This window comes from Vitis vinifera, chromosome 3 (assembly GCF_030704535.1).
Source record: "Vitis vinifera cultivar Pinot Noir 40024 chromosome 3, ASM3070453v1".
NCBI lineage: Eukaryota > Viridiplantae > Streptophyta > Magnoliopsida > Vitales > Vitaceae > Vitis > Vitis vinifera.
In genome coordinates, this window is record NC_081807.1 from 4,151,532 (window position 1) to 4,174,194 (window position 22,663).

A 22,663-nucleotide genomic window follows, 5' to 3' on the forward strand; every position below is an offset into this window, starting at 1 on the left:
ATGCAGCTAAAATAGTAGCCCAGATCGGATATATATTCAATGTTCCATCAAATCTGTGGAAAGTGTGAGCTGCTACTTCAGAGTGATTAATAAAGGACAAATAAGAAAAATGAGATGAGAAAAGAGGGTTGTTAACCAACCTCCCTATGACTCTCACTATCCCACTCCATGTGAGTGTCCCTTTTCTCTGCCCCACAGTTCCCATTCTTTTCCCAAGAGACTGAAAATGAAAGAATTACAAGCATTCCCAAACTCTGCCATTTTTTTTTCTTACAATGCTAAGAAAATTTGGAGGTATTTTCTGCCAAACCAAAGACGAATTCATATTGTATTAATTTAGAATTGAAGAAAACTCATGTTTGATCTTATTTTTTTGTATCGTAGTCACATTCTTCGTACCCGAATATTATGTTACATTTTTCATATTTTTTATGACATTTTTGTACTCTAGACATGTTTAGAAAAGCTAATTCTTAAATGTCTTATATATACCAAATTCACAGTACATACTATATGGCGTAACAAGTCTGGAATTTCCATGAAGAGAAAGGAGGGATTAATCTTTGTAAAGAAAAAGAAAAAGAAAAAGAAAAAGAAAAAAGGGGAAGATTGATTTTGTTGTTTTATGGGGTTTGGCTGGCATACACATATGTGGTGAGAGAGCACAATGTCTACAATCACATATTGATATTATATCATAGGACAAACCATTGTTGTTTGGCGCTTCTTCAATCCAATAGTTTTGCTTTGAAACTCCACACCCAACTTTCTTAGAAACCACTAGCGGTTTGCGCAGAGAGAGGGAGATGGATGAAGAGGGCATTGGGGTGGTGTTGGCTAGAGCGTCGGAGCTTCGATCCAAGTTCACTAACTGCATCCACAAAGCCACTACCCAAGGAGATGAAGTTGAAGAAGGAGAAGAGAAGGAAGAGGGAGAGGCTGCTTCGGAGACCCTTTTGAACATTCGTGATGCCCTTGAATCCCTCGAGTCCCAGCTCTCTTCCTTGCAGGTCTTTCTCTCTCTCTATTCTGCCCCTTCGTTGTTTTAGGGTTTTAGGGTTTAACGCTGGTTTGGCTCTTGGGAAAATGGCTGGGAAAATGCATGAGAAATGGAAACCCTCTTATTTTTGTGGGACGATGGTGGGTGAAATACTGTGTGTTCGGTGGGGGAACTGAGAATAGTGTTGTTCTCGAAAAGGAAAGTTGTTGAAACTTTTCAGAGATCGCCCTTCGAGTTTCCAGGGTTTGGATTCTTGAAAATGTAGAAAACAAATTCTTTAATAATTCTTGAGTGCTCGCTGTTTCTAGTTTCTAGGGTTTGGGTTCTTGGAAATGCAGAGAACTATTTTTTTAATGATTCTCAAAACTTCTGGTTTCCAGTAAATTCCTTTTGGGGAAAAAGGGAAACGGTTTGGGAAACTGCCCACCAAACGCGTCTTCATCAGTAACCCATGCATGCCCTAATTTGTTTGCCTCTGTTATTGATACTGTTTTCTCTTTATTCTGATAGTACCCCTTATTTTTGTGCAATACAGATAGTAGTTTAAACATTTGAAGTTCCCTTTTCATTCATACTATGTTTAAGCAACTTCGTGCCCGGGATTGTTTTTTGGGTCGTTATTTAGTTGGTGATCCTCCAAGAACTTCATCTCTACTTATGGGAATCTCATAGTTTGATGCCAAAACTTAGGGTTTTGTTAATGTGCATTATGCTCGAATGTTTAGTATTGATCAATCCTTCAAGCAACTTCGTTTTCAGGATTGTTTTTTGAGTAGTTATTTATTTAGTTGGTGATCCTCCATGAACTTCATCTGCACTGATGGGAATCTCATAATTTGATGCCAAAATTTAGGGTTTGGTTCATGTGCATTATTCTCTGATGTTTAGTATTGATTAATCCAAGGAACACTCAAGTTATGGGTACCAGAATGTGTCTTCAGATGCATTTATAGTGGCTAGAGAAATGATATATTTAATAATGCTTGCTTCTTCATGCTCGGTTTAACTGTGTAACCCAGAAATATGATTATATTTGGTTTAGCTTTTATTGATCCTAGTTGGTTTCTAACAGTATTATATAGTCCACTAGTTGAAAATAAATCTGCTTCATGCATTTTTGTTGTTTTCAATTTGCTTTTATTGATCCTGGAATCTCCCACAAACCCTCCCCAACCTTTTATTTATTTATTTATTTATTGAATCAGTTTGTTTATTTGGTAAGATGGGATAGGTAATATTTAGAATGCTTTCACAAGAATAAGTGTTTAATAGCATTAAATTTAAGTGGAGCCAAGATGAGCCTTAGAAAATTGTTACCTGACTGACCCTGAGCTCAGCATCTTAGAATTATCTGGTCACTAGTTATCTCACTTCAGGCCCAGGCCCTATTGAGCTTGTGTTTGCCCCAGATTATGAGCCCCCAAGCTCATCTCATGAAGTTTAGTTCAGATTAGTTCATTTTGGTCAGTCCCTTTTGAACACCTCATTGTTGATCTGTACTGGTACCACTTTTGTTTCAGTTTGATCCATTTCCTAATCTCAGGTTCATGCTTACCTTATATGTTCTGTGCTAGTATGCCAGGATACTTCCTGTGACTAGTTAACTTTTGGAATAAACTTCAAGATGAATGGATTCTGATGTCTTGAGTTAATTATTTCTAATAGTGCACTCGTGGCTCATATTTTTGCAATTACTTGTTATTTCACTGCTGGCTTTGATGAATTGCTTTAGTCTATTACCATAAAATGCCTGGGTAATTTATCCAAATTCTGGTAGACATAACTGGTAATGTACAGAGTGCTGTTCATCAGCGGTGACTTTTCCTTGAATTAACTTCCAAATATAATGTTAATGTACAGAGGCAGGCAGATGATTTCCCTTTGGAAGAGTATTTAGTGATTTGAGTACCTCCCCTTCTGTGCATGCCTGCCCTTTTTTTTTTTCTTTTCCCCTTATATTTCTTTTTTTTTTTTTTGATGAATAAATAGCCGTATATTAATAAAAAGAAAAAAGGCACATCAAGTAAGCACCCCAAAGTATACAAGTGGTATACAAAAGAGGTTAAAGAACCCCTGAAATAGAGCCTAATCAATCTACAAAATCCACAATGGAAGGGGGCCAAAGTCTAAAAACTCCTTGGCCCATGCCCATAGGTTACAAAGGAAAAAAAATTTACACCCTTGAACCGAATGACCCTCATTTTCAAAAGCCCTACTGTTTCTTTCCTTCCAAACTATCAAAAAAAGACATAAGGGAGCTGAAAGCCACACTTTCTTCCTCTTCTTTCCCACACAAGTCCCAAGCCACCCCAAAAAGGATCACAAACAAGGAGTTATTCTAAGCATGTTGCTGGAACATGCATTGCCATGAAAACATAGATCACTTGTCTTTTCATTGTTATTTTTCACCCTAGTTGTCAAAATTCTGTTTTCTAAAACACAAGTGAAGTTGGAGTAGTTGAGAAGAAGAAAGTTTTGTATTATCCTTACAAATCTTCATATTCTTCTTTTCACGTGTGATTTGGACCTATTGAAATCTGTCTTGATGTTCAGGGTCTACAACAGCAGCAGTGGTATGAGAGAGAAGCTGCCTTGGCTGAGATTGATTACAGTCGCCAGAAGTTACTCAAGAAGCTCAAGCAGTATAAAGGGGAGGACTTGGAAGTGATTCACGAGGCTTCTGCATTTGCAAGTGAGACAGTGGAGCACAGCAATGATCTCCTGCTGCCCCCATATCCAAGCCGTCCCCCACGCTCCCTTGTTGCAGACAATGGTCATATGTCACACTTCCCTTTCATGCGGAAGTCTAATCAAAATGGGGTCACTGCTGGTGACTCAACAAATGAAGAGAATGAGAAACTGAATGAGTCAGAGAGAAATCAAATGCACTCCGGATCCAAAAACACATCCAAAGGGCTGGGAATTTTCTTCAATGGCGCAAAGATGGTGCTTACCCTAGTTGGTGTGATATCTATTCTAAGCCTGGCTGGTGTTGAGCCTAGGTTCAGGAAAAGGGATGCCTATTTCAATATTTTGGGCCTGTTTCAGCAGTCAGCAACTGAAGAAAAGAGGTCAAACACTGTTGAATGCCCTCCTGGGAAAGTACTGGTGCTGGAAGATGGGGAGGCTCGGTGCCTTGTGAAGGAGAGAGTTGAAATTCCATTTGAGTCTGTTGTTGCAACCCCCGATGTAAACTATGGTTGCGGATAAAATGGCATTAATTTTGTTTTTGTGCATATCCGGTTTCTCTTTTGACACAATGTCATTGAATTTCTTCTTCAAGGGCCTGCGTTTCTTACAATTTACTAGTAGTTAGTGATCTATTTGAATAATGTCTACTCCTATTGGTATCATGTGCTTTGGGGTATTCTCAAATTTTCATATCAAATGATGAAAGATTTTATTGTTCCAAATCCAACAGTGTGCACTCTGCCTTAAGAAAATGTGCACTGGCATGGGCTTATTGCAGAATTCATCCATTTGCGTATTTCTTGAGATTGTTTTCATACTTGCTCAGGCAATAAACTGTCCTAGAACATAACTAATGCTCATGCAACTGCAGCTCAAGCCCAACCGGTGGTAAAAAAGGCTGTGGCTTGAGCCCCAAGTCATAGGTGACATTGGCCCTATTAGGCTTCCAGAACATGGATGGCATCGATCTTCTGGAAGTGAGTTCTTGTTCCTTGTTCTTTCTATTCTCTGTGTTTGGACCTTTGAAACCTCACCCTTCCTTGTTCTTTCTATTCTCTGTGTTTGGACCTTTGAAACCTCACCCATTTGGAGGTTGTGGTTTTTATGGCTGTATGTGGTTTTGCATCCTATTTTTTAATCCCTGTTGGATTCATTGAATCATTGAATCCATCCCCATCTGATGGGCAATCTGTCAAAAAAGCTTCCATTTAAATGGCTAACAGGGCCAAAGGAATTCAAAGTCCAAGTCAATTTTTCCTTCCCCGCATAAAGCCTATTGTTTTGGCGGCTAGCCCAGAAAATAATTAAACATTGCCTCCTCCGAGCCATGAAAGGCCAATTTTATCTCTCCCTTTGTCTTTTTATCTTCAAGTACTTGCCACTGTCTCTACTTTTTGAACAGCTACTCCTCTTGATTGCTTTCGAAGTCCCCATCTGCAAGCCTTGAATACAATGTTGAACACCAAGACTCCTGCTACAACTGCTACCATGTTAATCTCTAATGGTCAGTATCCATTCTCGTTCTATCTTTGCTCTTTTTCCCTTGGAATTACTTCTACTAGAAGTCACTCTTTTTCTGCTGCAGCAACCCAGGATGCCAAGAATATCTCCAAGATTTGTGCTACACACGGATCTGGGTCAACATCATTATATCGCCAATCCCTGGAGCTGTCATGGGTCAGGAGAGATGGATCAGTACAAGGCCTTTTTTGTAGAACTCCAAGATTAATTACAAGTAATTCTTTTTCCCCTTTTGGATAGTGTTCTGGAAAAAGTTTCCTTTTGATTGAGATCCTTCAGGTTGTTTTTATAAAGGTGTGGAGAAGTGTAGAAGATTGGAAGTGAGGGCTTTTACAGAAGAACAGGAAGCTCTGGTGGTCAAATCATGGAGTTCAATGAAGAAGAATGCTGGAGAATTGAGTTTGAAATTCTTTTTAAGGTTATCATCTTTCTCAGTTTGATTTAATTTTCCTTATATTGAACAAAGTAATTTATTAGTTTACAAATGGATTAAAAAAATTAATAGAAATGTTAATTATTAATCCTAGTGGAGTGAGTGATGGTTGTTGGCTTGAATTTGCAGGATCTTTGAGATTGCACCATCAGCAAAGAAGCTATTCTCATTCTTGAGAGATTCAGATGTTCCCCCGGAGCAGAACCCAAAGCTCAAACCTCATGCTTTGTCTGTCTTTGTTATGGTTAGTCCGTTTTATTCTCAATGTGGATCATCGGTTCCTGCCCACTGGGGTGTGGCATCAATGGGTCCATTATAGGTCCAGGCTGCTCGCGAGGCAGCTCCGGTTTATAAAGCATTAGTCTACTAATTAGATGGCACCTCAAGATTGAATTTTAAGCTTGATTGAATAAGAAGTCAAGCTTTAAAAAATCCACTATAGATTTGAGCAGTTCAATAGAATCATCTTTCAAGTGGGGTAGAATTCCATTGGGCTCATGAACAAGCTCAATTAATTACATCTATGTCAACAACCTTGGACAGGGCTTCAACCAAGCCAAGCTCTTGGCCTAATTCTTAGTAACAGGTCTGTCTTAATCCTTTGAAAGAAACAAATTTAAATACCTGGGATGGGATTGCTGGAAGATCCAACAACCTTACACTGGATTTGAGATTGGAGGATGTAGATTGTTTCCATCCAAAAATCTGATAGGAAAAACAAAAGATTAGGCCAGTGAATGAATTTAATGATGGAAAGTGAGGTTATGTTTTCAAAATTGTAATAGGTCCTCCATTAGCTACATTCCTGTGCATATTTGTGCTAAAATATGGCTTTTAATTACTTTGCAGACCTGTGAATCAGCAATACAACTTCGGAAGGCTGGCAGAGTCACTGTGAGAGAATCAAATTTGATTGATTTGGGTGCTACACACTTCAAATATGGTGTTGTTGATGAACATTTTGAGGTGACAACATAACTCCTGGTAGTCAATGTGCCCAAAATGGGCTCTAGTGCTTGGCAGTTTGCATAGAGGTTGCTCATCAGCAGTTTTTAATATTTTTTCAATGTTAACAGGTCACTAAGTATGCATTGCTGGAAACTATAAAGGAAGCAGTTCCAGATATGTGGTCACCTGAGATGAAGAGTGCTTGGGCAGAAGCTTATGATCAACTGGTTGCTGCTATCAAGAAAGAAATGAAGCCTCCTCAAACTTCTTAAAAGAAAAAGAGGTCTCCTTCAAGAGAACGGCTCGAGAAAAGTCTAGATTCAATAGACATTTCTTGCTAATAATTTTGACTTTGGGTCGTTGCGAACATTCCATTTGCTCTTACCTACAAACTTCATTGATGTATGGTTGAATTAATTGCTTCATAGTTTCATCCAAATTTGTGAAATAAATTATCCTCAATCATGCAATGGAATGGATGTATCAAGTGTTGTCAATAGTAATGGACAGAAGAAAATGTTGATCTCAGGATCTTGTACTAAGAGATCTTGATCCTATAAGGAGAAATGAGACAAAAAGATTCCTTATTTGAATGCCTTTTGTTGAGAAGAAACCAGCGATTGGGTAAAGTCTTGTTTGGGATAACTTCTTATCTTTTGCTCTAGTTGGAAGCTAAAGTTGAAGGAAGAGACGTAATTTTTAAAGAACTATATTGATATTGTAAAAGTTTTATTAAACATGAAAGAACTTCTTATGTAGTCAAAATAATGGATCAATAAGTACCATTGCAAATATAATTTATAACCCTAGAACTTGGATTAAGCCTATTTCAAACCTACCATTCTGCATATACTGTGAATACTATAATAAAGAATTAACTAACCTTTTTGAATGTTCTCATGGCCTAAAATTTTGCTGCTCTAACCATGTAAATGGATTGGGACAAGAAAAATTTTGTTTATGAGGTGAATTCTTAACTCATTCAAAGAGGGTGGTGGGCTTGAGACCTCTGGTAGTTGGTCCAAGAAAGAAATTTGTTCTAATTTGGATTCTTCTGCATGGTAGTTTATTTTATTGGGACTGTACATTTGGCAAATGTCCAAATGAATTGGATGTGGCACTCAATGAATACATAAATGTTGAAGCAATCCAAAACCATGTTCCATTACTAAAACTGCCCCTAGTTTTGGGACAGGTGTGACTTTCCACATGGATAATGTCAATCTTCAGGAAAAATAGACCCCAAGAACTGGCTCCCCAATGCCATCAAGGGTTAATTTCATCTTCCTATATATGTTAAATCTCCACCCAAGAGAGAACCCATCTTTCAAAATCATCAGCTTTTCCCATTATCCAACCATGAGCCTCATCAGTGACCAAAGTCCTGCTTCAGATGCCACCATTTGTGAGTGTTCTCTATTATTATTATTTAATTTTTTTACTTTTCTTTATAGGCTTAGGGTTTGACTTTATATCCATTATGTGGTTGTGGGTCTCAAAATAGGAGCTGTTTTCTCTTTTGAAAATAGAACTAACAAAATAGATATATTTAAGTGGAATAATCTTGCAAACTGTGGCTTAATTTCCCTATGAAAATTGAACTTATTTTTAGGAAAAAAAATTTATTTTTTACATTTTCAAAGATGTCCACCTTCAAATATTGATAATTCTTAGAAAAATGAGATTTTTTTTTTGGACTGTTCTTTTTTTTTTTAAATGTCTTTCTTTCTTCTACTGACAAACTTCTCTGTAATATAATATAATAGGCTTCACAGAGGAGCAAGAAGCTCTGGTGGTGAAGTCATGGAATTCAATGAAGAAGAATTCTGGAGAGTTGGGTCTTAAATTCTTCTTAAAGTAAGTCAAATTTTCCTTATCCTTCTCTACATGTTGCTATTTACCTTATTTCTTGATGATATATAAAAATTGAATAAAACTTTGGTTTCTGATTGGGAAGTGTTGGATTCAAATTTTGCAGAATATTTGAGATTGCACCATCAGCTCAAAAACTGTTCTCATTCCTGAAAGACTCAAAGGTTCCCCTAGAGAAGAACCCAAAGCTCAAGTCCCATGCTATGGCTGTTTTTGTTATGGTTAGTAACTTTTTTCCCCCCAAATGAATCATTAAAGATGACCCTATAATTGAGGATTATAAAAAACCATTGTTCTAATCATCCATAGGTGTGAATCCTATTCCTTTATTGCTTATAATATAGTGGGGGCTTTTCAACCAAACCCCACCAAGATAGAATATGTGAATCATATTCCTATTGGATCTTACAAAAAAGGAAGAGTGCCCTCCAATAATTTTCTAGTGGTCCAACATGCCTCCCCTGCAACCATCCAAAGACTGCATTATTAATCCTCCTCAACTACTTTTTCCTTAGTCTCTCCTCATTTTAAAATCACAAAGTAATCAATATGATTACACAAAATTTACGTACTTTATAAGGGGAAGAATCTTTGAAAATATTTTTCAAACAAATCTTTTGATTCTTCCCATCCAACCAACTTCAGCCATGAAAATTACATGTCTGTATATCAAAATATTAAATCACAAGCTACAAGTTTTAGCAGATTTTCCATATCTGATTCTTTCTGTAATTTTGTGCAGACTTGTGAATCAGCTGTTCAACTTCGAAAAGCTGGCAAAGTGACAGTGAGAGACTCTACCCTGAAGAAACTAGGTTCTGTTCACTACAAATCTGGTGTACTTGATGAACACTATGAGGTACATATAGTTGTTATAAAGTGTATGACAATTTCAAGATGCTGTAACTCTTTCAATCTGATTATGTGCAGACAATTTTTGAACCCGAAAAATTAATCATTCTGATCATACAGGTTACAAAGTTTGCATTGTTGGAAACAATAAAGGAAGCAGTTCCTGAAATGTGGTCACCAGAAATGAAGAATGCATGGGCACAAGCTTATGATCAGTTGGTTGTTGCTATCAAATCAGAGATGAAGCCGTCCTCTTAGACGTCTGCGATCTAATCATCTATGAAATAAGACTAAATAAATGTATTGATACACAGGAGCTGTTTGTTTTGGTTGTTTTTTGGGCTTATTCATTAGGTGTGTGCTGGAATAAAATCTTTGGCAAGGTCTTAGTATTTGTTCATAGTTTTGAGAACTGAGTTACTATTTCTGTTCTGTTTTGTTTGGTTGAAAGGAAAGAAAATTCTAAGATTTTGTACCATCTTTTTGGGGTTTGGGTTTCTTCAAAGTTCAATCTTCCTTGCAGAAAAATGGATGGTAGGAAAAGATTAATTAAGGTTAGACTAAAGTGATCTTGGAATCTGGAAGATGAAGCAATACAAGAATGTTTGCAGAAGAACATTTCCCATGCCACCAACATTCAAAAACCAGATGTTACTGAGGCACCATCATCAATTTTTGCCAAAAACAAATTACCCCATTTTATAAGGAACAGGATTTCATTCTTCTGGTTCAGATTTGTTCTTTGTCCATTGTCAAATGTCAATGGTAAGGTTCATCAGCTATCAAGACAGACTATTCTTTCTTATTCAATCATGCTCTGCAACTTTTTGGACATGATAGAAGCATGGAATATGGCTAAGATATGCAGAACATACTGCCTACTGCCTTCTTTTACACATACATTGGATGAGAACTGAAAAGCATATAATTCTAAGAACAGATAAAAAAAGTTTGCAGTAAACTACTAATGATTTGAAGATCAATTTTTTAGCAGATTGGAATCTTACTAGACCTGCAATCTGGGCTGGTTAAAAAGCCATCTATCAATATGTTAATTCTTTTGGTTTCAAGTTGATATTTTTCTAACTCAAGTTCAATCCTAATCCTTATAGGAAGCCGATCGGTCCTGGTCATGTTGCAGCCCTAGATCTTACAACATCAAGTAGAAGGTAAAAAGCACATTCAATGATGTATCGGTATTTCTCTTGTCAATTCATCAGTCTCCATGACCGGAGAAATGCTTTGGCCTGCATGGCATGCATCATGCCAGGTGAGAAAAAGAATGTGAATGTCTCTCTACAGTATTTGATTCACTGAATGCTCCCCAAGGTCTGTGTCACTTTACATTTTTTACATTGATAACGTCTTGGTCCGATTACAGTGCCCCTAGAATTGTTTAAACATCTCAAAACCAGCACCATAATCCCTTGGTTTAGGACACAAGCTTTTAAAATGCTTTTTTCAATGGTTACTTTTGAAAAAACACACTGATTTTAAGAAGTGATTCTTGAAAATTTGTCATACACCTAGTTTTTTTTAGGTGTAATTTTCCAACTCTCTCGAAATAACTCCCAAACGGGGCCTCGACTGAAGAAATTATCATTTTTCCAATGATTGTTCATAGTTTTGAGAAGAGGGTTACTATTTCTGTTGTGTTTTGTTTGGTTGGAAGGAAAGAAAGTTTTAAGATTTTGTTCCATCTTTTTGGGGATTCTTCGAGCTTCTAGGCAGAAAAATGGATGGTAAGGAGAAAATTAAGGGTTAGACTGGTGTTTGTTTTTTGGCTGAATAGAAAAAGCCAAATATTTTGGCTTTTTCTATTCAGCTAAAAGTAACATATTGACATCATCCAATATAACTAAAATGAACTTGTTATCAATAAGTTCAATTTAATTATATTGAATAATGTCAACAGATTACTTTTAGCTGAATAGAAAAAGCTAAAATATTTGGCTTTTTCTATTCAGTCAAAAAACAAACACCACTAAGTGGATGTTTGATAAAATTTACTTAACAACTTAATAACTTAATAACTTAATTTAAATCATTAAGTAAGTATGTTTTATAAAATAATTTAATGGTGTAACTTAAAATCAAAAACAATTTTAAGGATTAAGTAAAAATAATTAATTTATTCTTAAGTTTACATCTTTATTTTATTTTTTTATTCCTATTTGTCCAAATTGCCTTCACGACCTCCACTGTTACTCCATCTTCTTTGCCCTAATTGATTTAGAATAAGTTTTAAGATAATTTTATCAAACAACCTTAATATTTAAAGTAAGAATTAAATAATGAATTTTAACTTAACAACTTAAATATAATTTAATTTAAAATTAATTTAAGTCATTAAGTAATAAATATTAAGTTTTACCAAACATCTTCTAAGTGAGTGTTTAGTAAACTAACTTAATAACTTAATTTAAGTTATTAAATAAATTAAATATGTTTAGTAAAATTACTTAATAAGATGACTTAAAGTCGAAAACAATTTTAAGTAATAAATAAAAACAATTAACTTATTCTTAAGTGTACATCTTTATTTTACCTTTTCATCCTCATTTGTCCTACTTACCTTCACAATCCCCTTTGTTATTTTACGACTTCCACTGCTACTCAACTTCTTTTATCCTAATTATAATTTATGAGGATAAATATGTCAATTTGATTAATAAAAATAAGTTATAAGTTAATTTTATTAAGCAACCTTAATATGTGAAGTAAGAATTAAGTAATAAATTTTAAGTCAACAATTTATAGTGTTTTTTTTTTTATTGAATAGAAAAACTAAAATATTTGATATTTTCTATTAAGCTAAAAATAACTTTTTAATATCAACTAACATAATTAAACTGAATTTATTAATAACAAGTTCACTTTAGTTATATTAGTTGATATCAATATATTATTTTTAACTAAATAGAAAAAACCAATTATATTGGTTTTTTCTATTTGCCAAAAAAAACATCATTAATTTAATTTAAAGTCAACTTAAATCATTAAATAATAAATATTAAATTTTATCAAATAGCCGGCGATGTTGGAACCTGGAAGTTGAAGCCATACAAGAATGTTAGCTGAATAACATTTCCCATTTGAATAACATTCAAAAATCAGATGTTGTAGAGGCATTATCATTAATTTTTGCCTAAAACAGATAACCCCATTTTGTAAGTGTATAAATTAAGAAGATTTTTATTTCTTGCAAAACAAACAAGATTTCATCTCTTCTAGTTCAGATTTGTTCTTTGTCCATTGGCCATACTAAGGTTCATTAGCTATGAAAAAAGCCTATTTTTTCTTATTCAATCATGCTTTGCAACTTTTTGGACATGATAAAAGCATTGAATAGAATTAAGATATCTAGACCCTACTACCTTCTTTTACACATATAGTAACGATTTGCATCCAATCATGTAGATATTGTTCACTTTTGACCTAAAAGGACTCTCACTACTTTAAAATGCATTTATATAATTAAAATGAGTTCATACTTGTATAACATCAAGAACTTTCTCCACTATCCAGTATGAGATATCACACATACATAAGATGACAACCGAAAACCAAGCGGTTCTAAAAACTTGAAAATTAAAAATAAGAAATTTCATTAAATTATTAATGGTTTAGAGATTTTTTTTTTCTTTTTATGATAATTCTTCAAATCTAACTTTCAAGAATTTACAGGTGAAGGTAAAGAAAGAAAAAAGAAAATTTCTGCATATAGATGAAATGCACATTTGTTCCAGAGGTTCATTAAAATGTTGTATAATTCATTTCTCCAATATGGGCCGCAAACTCTAAATTTTTTAAAGTTGAGAGTTCATGTAGTATCATAGTGAATCATGATAATTGATAACCTTACGTTATGATTTACTATAGATTATGTCATTTGTGTAATATTTTAAATATTAAAAAGGTTAAAAACACTTCCTAAAATAACTGTAAAACGTATTCCAAATGCTAAATGTAATGATTTATTAAAACTTTTAAACTTTTATATGTGAGACTATTTTATTGACTAAGAATGGTCCAAAACCCTAATAAAGAATAAGGCATGGTAGAGGGAGAATTCAACTGGCTTTTTACCGATCTCTCCAACAAATAAAGAAATTCAACCCTTCCATGTTGAGCAAGAAAAAGGATCATCTAGACAATTCAATAAAGACTGTATCGTACTATCTTCTAATTGAATAAGTGACTTGCATACTATATGCAACTCCTAATGTACTCAAGTCATATATAATATAAGAGTATGATATGTACATACTCAAATAACCAATTAATGCATATAAAATAATAAATGAGAAACTAAGAAGCGTGAATAAATATAATTTCTAAATGAATTTTAACTTGTTATATTATGTCATGTTTTGTAGGATTCAATCCCAACAAAGACAAGTAAAATATAAAAATGAACTCGTTTTTTTTTTTTTAAATGAGTTTATAATAAAAAAAAAATGAAGTCCTTTTTTAAGAAGAGTTCAATATAAAAACTATTAAGAAAAAAAAAAAAGGAAACTCATCTTTTAGAAAGAAAAATTTAATAAAAAAAGTGAACTCATTTTTTCAAAAGACAAGTTCATTGTAAAATGTAAATTCTTCTTTTAAAAAAACAAATTTAATATACAAATAAAAGAAGTGGTCAAAAGAATCGTATATTTATATTTATTTTTAAAAAAATGATATTTTAATAATAGTTTTTAAAAGAACTTTTTAAAAAAATAAATAAATAAATAATCCATACATCATGCCGTGTGACAAAAAGAAAGTGAATGTCTTTCTGCAATATCATTGATTCATTGAATGCTCCCCAAGGTCTCTGTGACTTCACATTTTCTAATTGAAAACGTCTTGGTCCAATTACAGTGCCCTTAGAATTGTTTAAACATCTCAAAACCAACACCATAATCCCTTAGTTTAGGACCCAAGCTTTTCCACTTGGACCCAACCTAAGCCTGTCCACTAGGACCCAACCCAATCCAACAACAAAAATCAGCTGATGAGGTTGAGAATTTGAACACACCATCACTACTTCAATTTTAGGACGAGCCTTTCTCTTAATCTTTCCATCTTTTTCTTTGATTTGTTTGTTTTTGTACTTTGCTTGGTATAAAATCATGGGACACGTACAATTGTGTTTTTGGCCTAGTTGGGCCCAAAAATTAAGGTTTGTTCCATATAACTTACATAATTGATGGAAATGATATATGATATCAAAAGACCAAAATACTCATTAACCTTTCACATAAGTTTTTTTGGTATTTATTGCACAACTATTCATGTAACCATAATAATTCTATTTTTGTTGTAAAATAAGGACAAATACAATGCAAATCAAAGTAGTAGAGATGAAATATATCTTACTTTGATATATAATAGGGAAGAAGAAATCAAATAAGAGAGTTGAGAAAATGAAAGAAGGAAAGAGAGAGAGAGAGAATGAGAGGAAGAGAATTTTTTTCTTTTTCTCAGGATGCTCTTACATGGAGTGTAAGAAGTCTTTTATAGGCTTCATAATATGAACTCCCATTACTCATCTTAAAGATGAGTAAATGGAGTTCATAAATGACCATCAATGTGGTCACTCACCACTTCATTTACAATACTCCCCCTTGGATGATCACCATATTAAAAGAATATGCCTCATTAAAACCTTGCTAGTAAAAAACTCTATAGGAAAAACCTAGTAAAGGAAAAAGAGTACAATATTCTTTTCTTGGTATATTAGGACTGTCTCGTTAAAAACCTTTCTAGTAAAACCCAGTAGGATAAAACCTGGACGAAGGAAAAAAGAGTACAGTACACTAACACCCTTTTACAAGCATACTCTCCCTCATGTCGATATCCTTGAGTTGACGCATTCCAATCCTATGTATTAACTTCTTGAATGTTGAGGTTGGCAATGATTTTGTGAATAAATATGTTAGATTATCACTTGAGCGTATTTGTTGCACATCAATTTCACCACTTTTCTGGAATTCATGTGTATAAAAGAATTTTGGTGAAATGTGTTTAGTTCTATCTCCTTTAATATAACCCTCTATTATTTGTGCAATGCATGTAACATTATCTTCAAATAATATTGTCGGGTTACCTTTGATAGAGGAGAATCCACATGATTCCCGAATATGCTGGATCATATATCTTAGTCATATACATTCACGACTTGTTTCATGAATTGCCAGTATTTCTTAATGATTTAATGATGTGGTCACCATTGTTTGTTTGACAGATCTCCATGAAATAGCAGTACCATTGCAATTAAACACATACCCTATTTGTGACCTACCCTTATGTGGATCTGAAAGATATCTTGTATCTGCATATCCAAACAATTGTTGCTTTAATTCCCTTGAGTAAAATAAACCTATATCAATAGTTCCGTGAAGATAACATAATATATGTTTGATACCATTCCAATGTCTTCGAGTTGGAGCAGAACTGTATCTTGCTAATAAATTGATAGAAAAAACAATGTTTGGACGTGTACAATTGGTAAGATACATAAGTGCACCAATAGCACTAAGATATGATACTTCAGGACCAAGTAACTCTTCATTTTTTTCGTAAGAATGAAATGAGTTCTTTGTCACATCAAGTGATCGGACAACCATTGGAGAACTTAAAGGATGCGCTTTATCCATATAAAAACTCTTCAAAACTTTCTTAATGTATGTTGATTGTTGTACTAAAACTCCATTTGGAAAATGCTCGATCTGCAGGCCGAGACAAAATTTTGTTTTTCCAAGATCTTTCATCTCAAATTCCTTTTTCAAGTAATTTGTTGTTCTTGTGAGCTCTTCAGGAGTTCCAACAAGATTTAAGTCATCAACATACACTACAATAATTGCAAATGCTGTTTCTGATTTCTTAATGAAGATGCATGAGCATATAGGGTTATTCACATACCCTTCTTTTAGCAAATATTTGCTAAGGCGATTGTACCACATGCGTCTAAATTGCTTTAATCCATATAAGGATCGTTGTAACTTGATTGAGTACATGCTATGAGGCTTTGTACTATTTGCTCCAGACAATTTAAATCCTTCAGGGATTTTCATGTATATATCATTATCCATGGATCCGTATAAATATGTTGTAATAACATCCATGAGATGCATATCCAGTCCTTCTGAGATTGCCAAACTAATTAAGAAACAAAATGTGATTGCGTCCATGACGGGAGAATATGTTTCCTCGTAGTCAATACCAGGTCTCTGCAAGAAACCTTGTGCTACTAATCGCGCTTTATATCTTATGATCTCATTATTCTCATTGCGTTTTCGTACAAATACTCATTTGTACCCAACAGGTTTTACATCTTCAGGTGTTTGAACTACAGGTCTAAAAACCTCTCGTTTTGTTAATGAGTTTAACTCTGCCTATATAGTTTCTTTCCATTTTGGCCAATCATTTCTATGTCGACATTCTTCCACATTTCGTGGTTCGGGATCTTCATCATTTCTTATGACTTCAGAGGCCACTTGGAAAGCAAAAATATTGTTAATAACAATATTATTTCGATCCCATTTTTCTCCCATGTGTACATAACTTACTGATATCTCACAATTTTCAGGTACCTATGCCTCTTCAGGGGCTTTTCATTCAATATGTAACTCTTCATGGGCTTCTTGTTCAATATGTGCCTCTTTAGGGGCTTTCTGCATTATTTGTGTCTCTTCTAGGGCTATAGATTTATCAATTTTAAATTGATCAGTCATTTTGATGGCTTCTTCAAGAGTGCCAAGTTTTTCTTGGGTTCTCCTCTTCCGAGGAGTTACATCATTTGAGCCGACAGGTCTACCACGCTTCAGGTGTATCTTAAATTCATTTGTTAACTGTCCTACAGGGACATCAATCTGTGCTGGAATATTTGTAGCCGGGATATGTGACTTTGTCACTTTCTTTGTATCAATGAATGCATCTGGTAATTGATTTGTAAGATTTTACAAATGAATGATCCTTTGAACTTTTAGTTCACATTGATTTGTATGAGGATTAAGATGGGTCATAGTAGATGCCTTCCAACTAATTTCTCGTCGTTCTTCAGGAATCAACTTTTCTCCCCCTAATGACGGGAAAACACTCTCATTAAAATGACAATCCACAAAGCGGGCTGTAAAAACATCGCCTGTCAAAGGTTCAAGATATCTCATGATAGATGGAGAATCAAAACCTACATAAATCCCAAGTCTTCATTAGGGACCCATTTTAATGCATTGTGTAGGTGCAATTGGTACATATACTGCACAACCAAAGATTCGTAAGTGAGAGATATTTGGTTGTTTTCTAAGCACAAGTTGTGAAGGGGAGTATTCATGGTGAGTTGTAGGTCGAATACGAACTAAAGTTGTAGCATGCATAATAGCATGTCCTCAGGCGGAAGTAGGTAATTTGGTTTTCATTAGTAATGGTTGAGCTATTAATTGGAGATGTTTGATGAAGGATTCTGCTAAACCATTTTGGGTATGAGTATGAGCAACATGATGCTCAATATTTATCCCTACTGACATGCAATAGTCAATGAATGTTTGAAAAGTAAATTCGTCAGCATTATCAAGACGTATTATTTTAATTGGATAATCTGGAAATTGTGCTCGTAATCTGATTATTTGTGCAATGAGTCTAGCAAAGGCAACGTTACATGTAGAAATGAGACAAACATGTGACCACCTAGTAAAAGTATCTATTAAGATAATAAAATAACGGAATGGTCCACATGGTGGATGGATAGGCCCACATATGTCCCCATGTATTCTTTCTAAAAAGATCGGTGACTCAGATATGACTTTAGTAAAAGATGGTTTGATAATTAATTTACCTTGTGAGCAGGTAGCACATGAGTATTCATTAGGCGAAAGAATCTTCTAGTTCTTTGGTGGATGCCCATGTGAGTGTTCGATTATTCGAAGCATTATTGAAGACCTTGGGTGACCTAGCCCGTCATGCCAAAGGACAAAAACTTTTGGGTCGTTGAACTTCTGGTTCACGACAACATATGATTCAATAGGCTTTATGGTTGTATGATACAACCTAGAGGAGAAAGTCGGGGGGTTTTTCCAATATAAGCTTCTGGCCATATATAATGGAAGTAATGTAAAGATATTTTACATTATCTTCGTTCATAGTTTCAATATGATATCCATTTCTGCGGATATCTTTAAAACTGAGCAAATTTCTTCTGGATTTGCTAGAATATAAAGCGTCATTTTTATGGAATCTAGTTCCATTTGGCAACGTTATATTTGCTCTTCTAGAGCCTTCAACTAAGTTTGTAGTACCAGATATGGTACTTATATTAGCTTTTATTAATGTCAATTCGAGGAAATATTTTTTATCTCGAAGAATTGTGTGCGTGGTCGCACAGTCTGCGAGACATACATTATCCTCATTCATCTTGAGACCAAATAACACATGGATTTCAGATAATAAAAAAAACAAAAAAAACAAGGCATAATGTAAATAACAAAGTAAATCAGATGTAAATATAAAACATAATAATATATTATTTTATATATAAAGTAACATCAATCAATGTTAATTTTCTCATCATTTATCAAATGGTTTGTTTTTTCATTGGGACCTCCAAAGAAATTAATGTCATAGTAGGTTAGGTCCAATCCATCACCATCAGTAAAGTTCATCTCTATCTTTTTTCCTTTTGCTTTTATTGATGCTTGGTAAAGGTCGACCAAATGTTTGGGCGTACGACAGGTACGCGACCAATGCCCTTTCATACCACATCTATAACAGTTATTCTCATGGTTCTTAGGAGGTTTATCATGTAAACGCTTCCCATTTTCTTGTATTGTCTCAATATTGTTCCACTTTTGGTGGTGCAATGAGGCTTTCATTTTCTGAGAATTATTACTATAAAAACCATGGTATCGGGGATTTCTTCCACAACCACGTCCACGTCCACGTCCACGAGTTTGGGACGATATTGCATTCACTTCAGGGAATGGTTTAGATCCAGTTGGACGAGAATGATGATTTCTCATCAAAAGCTCATTATTTTGTTCAGCAACAAGAAGACATGATATTAATTCAGAATATTTTGTAAATCTACACTCTCGATATTGCTGTTGCAGGAGCACATTCGAGACATGAAACGTAGTAAAAGTTTTCTCTAACATGTCTTCTTCTGTGATTTTTTTCTCCACACAGCTTTAATTGAGAGTTGATTTTGAAAAGTGTGGAGTTGTATTCACTAACAGTTTTAAAATCTTGCAACTTTAGGTGCATCCAATCATATCGAGCTTTTGCGAGAATCACAGTTTTATGATCGTCATATATTTCCTTCAAATTACTCCATAGAGTAAAAGGGTCATTTACCGTAAGATACTCATTTTTTAAACCTTCATGGAGATGATGGCGAAGGAAAATCAATGTTTTTGCGCGATCCTATAAGGATGCTTGATTTCCTTCTTTGATCGTAGCTCCAAGGTTCATTGCATCAAGATGTATTTTAGCATCAAGGATCCAAAATAGATAGTTCTTTCCCGAAATGTCAAGTGCCACAAATTCGAGTTTTGTGAGATTCGACATTGTCAAACAACTTCATATATATGACAAAACAATATTATTAGAATCAATTATAATAAATTGATAGTATTGGTATAACTTTGATTATAAACAAAATCAAATAATTTGTTTATAACTTTTAACAATATGTAACAAAATAAATCAACAATAATATAAATATGTTCAATTTTATTCTATATAAATAACTTCAAGTTTAAGATACGAGAATTACCTTCAGAGCAATTCGTGCTGATAACGTGTTGTAAAATAAGGACAAATACAATGTAAATCAAAGTGGTAGAGATGAATATATCTTACTTTGATATATAATAGGGAAGAAGAAATCAGATAAGAGAGTTGAGAAAATGAAAGAAAGAAAGAGAGAGAATGAGAGGAAGACAATTTCTTTCTTTTTCTTGGGATGCTCTTACATGGGGTGTAAGAAGCCTTTTTTAGGCTTCATAATATGAACTCCCATTACTCATCTTAAAGATGAGTAAATGGAGTTCATAAATGACCATCAATGTGGTCATTCACCACTTCATTTACAACAATTTTAACCATTTGGATTTTTCATTGTTTTTTAAAACTTTTTTTTTAAATAATTGAAAATCGGTATTATTTTCTATTTTAAATTATAAATAAAGAAAAATTACGTTCAAAAACTATTTAAAAAAATACTTTCTAAAAAAATGGTATTATGATTTATATTTTTTATATTTTCTTTTTGAAAAAACATTTAATTAAAAAATGAAAACTATTTTTAAAAATAAAAATTGAAAACCTTTTTTATTATTATTTTTTATATGAAAATAATAAAAAGAATTAAATTTCATTCATTGATTATCTATTAAATTTTATATGAAAAAAATTTATTCTTACTTATAATAAGAGTAAAAAGATTCAATATCTTTAAAAAAGAAAAAAAAAAAACAAAAAGTTAGAAATGAGTAATACCTAATTGGGAATAAAAAAGGGAAAAAACACAAAAAAAAAAAAATTGAAATTTACACCTACTATGTGTCTATGTAGAGGTTAAAGGTATTTTAGGAATTAATAAAAAATAATATCTTTTAACTTAATTTTTATGCTTTATTTGAGTCTTGAGCTTAAATGTGCATGATATATAGATTTTTTGTCAATTTTTGGGGCAATTGGCCCAAAACACGATTCTCCCTCAAATCATTTACCACCCAAAACACATGAGACAGGACCTCAGCCCCACCAGGCAGAGAATCGAAAAGTGGTCGTTAAATTTGACTTGTCAAATAAAGGGCATTTTATTCTACCAGTCAATAATGGAAATGCATGGGTCAACTCCAGAGGGATTCAGTGGCCGCAGAATCCTTTTATTTTAATGGTGCTTCGATGAAGTTGAGGTTGTTGATGCATCCTATATTTCTTTCACCATCTCATAAGTCATATATCGAGCTCTCAATCTTTTACCAAATTCGTCTTGAGCCGTACATACATTTTTATGCCCATTAAAATAATGTGGAGAAAATTGACTTAATTTTGATTAGTGTTTTAAATATGTAAGGTTCTTCAAAAGTGACTTATAGAGAAAAGCCCTTATTAAGTGATTTTTTCTCTAAATTTTTAGAAGTGGTTATTAAAAGTTTATCAAACATCTCAATTTTTAGAAGTGTATCCCAAGTTTAGGATTGGGAAGCATTCGTTGAATTATAGGGCTCAATATGTATATCGAGCTCCTCATACAGAGCACGGGAAGGGGGTTAAATCCAAACCTCTCAACAAAAGAAACTTTAATGTCATATTAAAATACCAATTTTTCTAAAGTTTTAAACTTATAGGATTTGGACTCGACATACATATCTTACTCCTTCGCAGCATTTTCCAACTTCCTCACAATCACTCCAAAACGGGCTCATAATAAATTCATTGATGTAATAAAATTGAAAGCTAAGAAATGTTTACGTTGTTTTTTATCTCTTTTATCTGAAACGGGCCCACGTCAATCCTTCTAGTTTCAAGTCGGAGTTTTTCTAATTTCCATTCCTAATCCGTAAAAGCCTGATCCCTGTGAACATGACGAGTCGATCCTCATTTCACATTGATATTTTTCTAACTCAAGTTCAATCCTAATCCATGTAGCCTGATGCAGATGAGATCAAATTGGTCCTGCCCATGTTGCAGCCCCCGATCTTACAACATCAAGTCGAATCGAAGGCAAAAAACATTCAATAATGTATCGGTATTTCTTTTGTCAATTCATCAGTCTCCATCCATCGGAGAAGTGCTCTGGGCTGCATGGCATGCGTCATGCCATCTGATAAAAGAACGTCAATCTCTCGCTACAATATTTGATTCACTGAATACTCCCCAAGGTCTGTGTCTCTTACTTTATATTGAAAAGGTCATGCTCCAATTACAGTGCCATTGGAATTGTTTGAACATCTCAAAACCAGCTCCATAATTCCCTAGTTTAGGATACAAGCTAGCTTTTCCACCATGACCCAACCAAGACTAAAATAGTGAAATCCAACATAAAAAAGATTTTTCCTTTTTTTTTTCTTTTCTAAAAAAAAATCAGCTGATGGAATACAAAAAGTTAAAATAGCTTTTTATAGAATATTAAAAATAATTTTTTAAAACAATCATAACATAATCTCAATATAACCCTCACCATATTAATATTTAGTGCTTAACAATAATAAAATGACAAAAAAAAAAATATTATACTTAATATTATTAAGTTCTATTTAGCAAGATACATTAATGTGGTGTTTGTTTTTTTACTTAAATCTAAATAGAACCTTAATGCTTAATAGTGTTAAATATTATATTGTTTATTTTTG

At 33.8% G+C, this 22,663-nt stretch overlaps 1 pseudogene; it reads left to right on the plus strand.

Moving 5' to 3' along the window:
- The first annotated feature begins 585 nt into the window (after positions 1–585).
- On the plus strand, positions 586–9,795 carry LOC100252092 (plastid division protein PDV2-like; annotated as a pseudogene).
- The last annotated feature ends 12,868 nt before the right edge of the window (positions 9,796–22,663 follow it).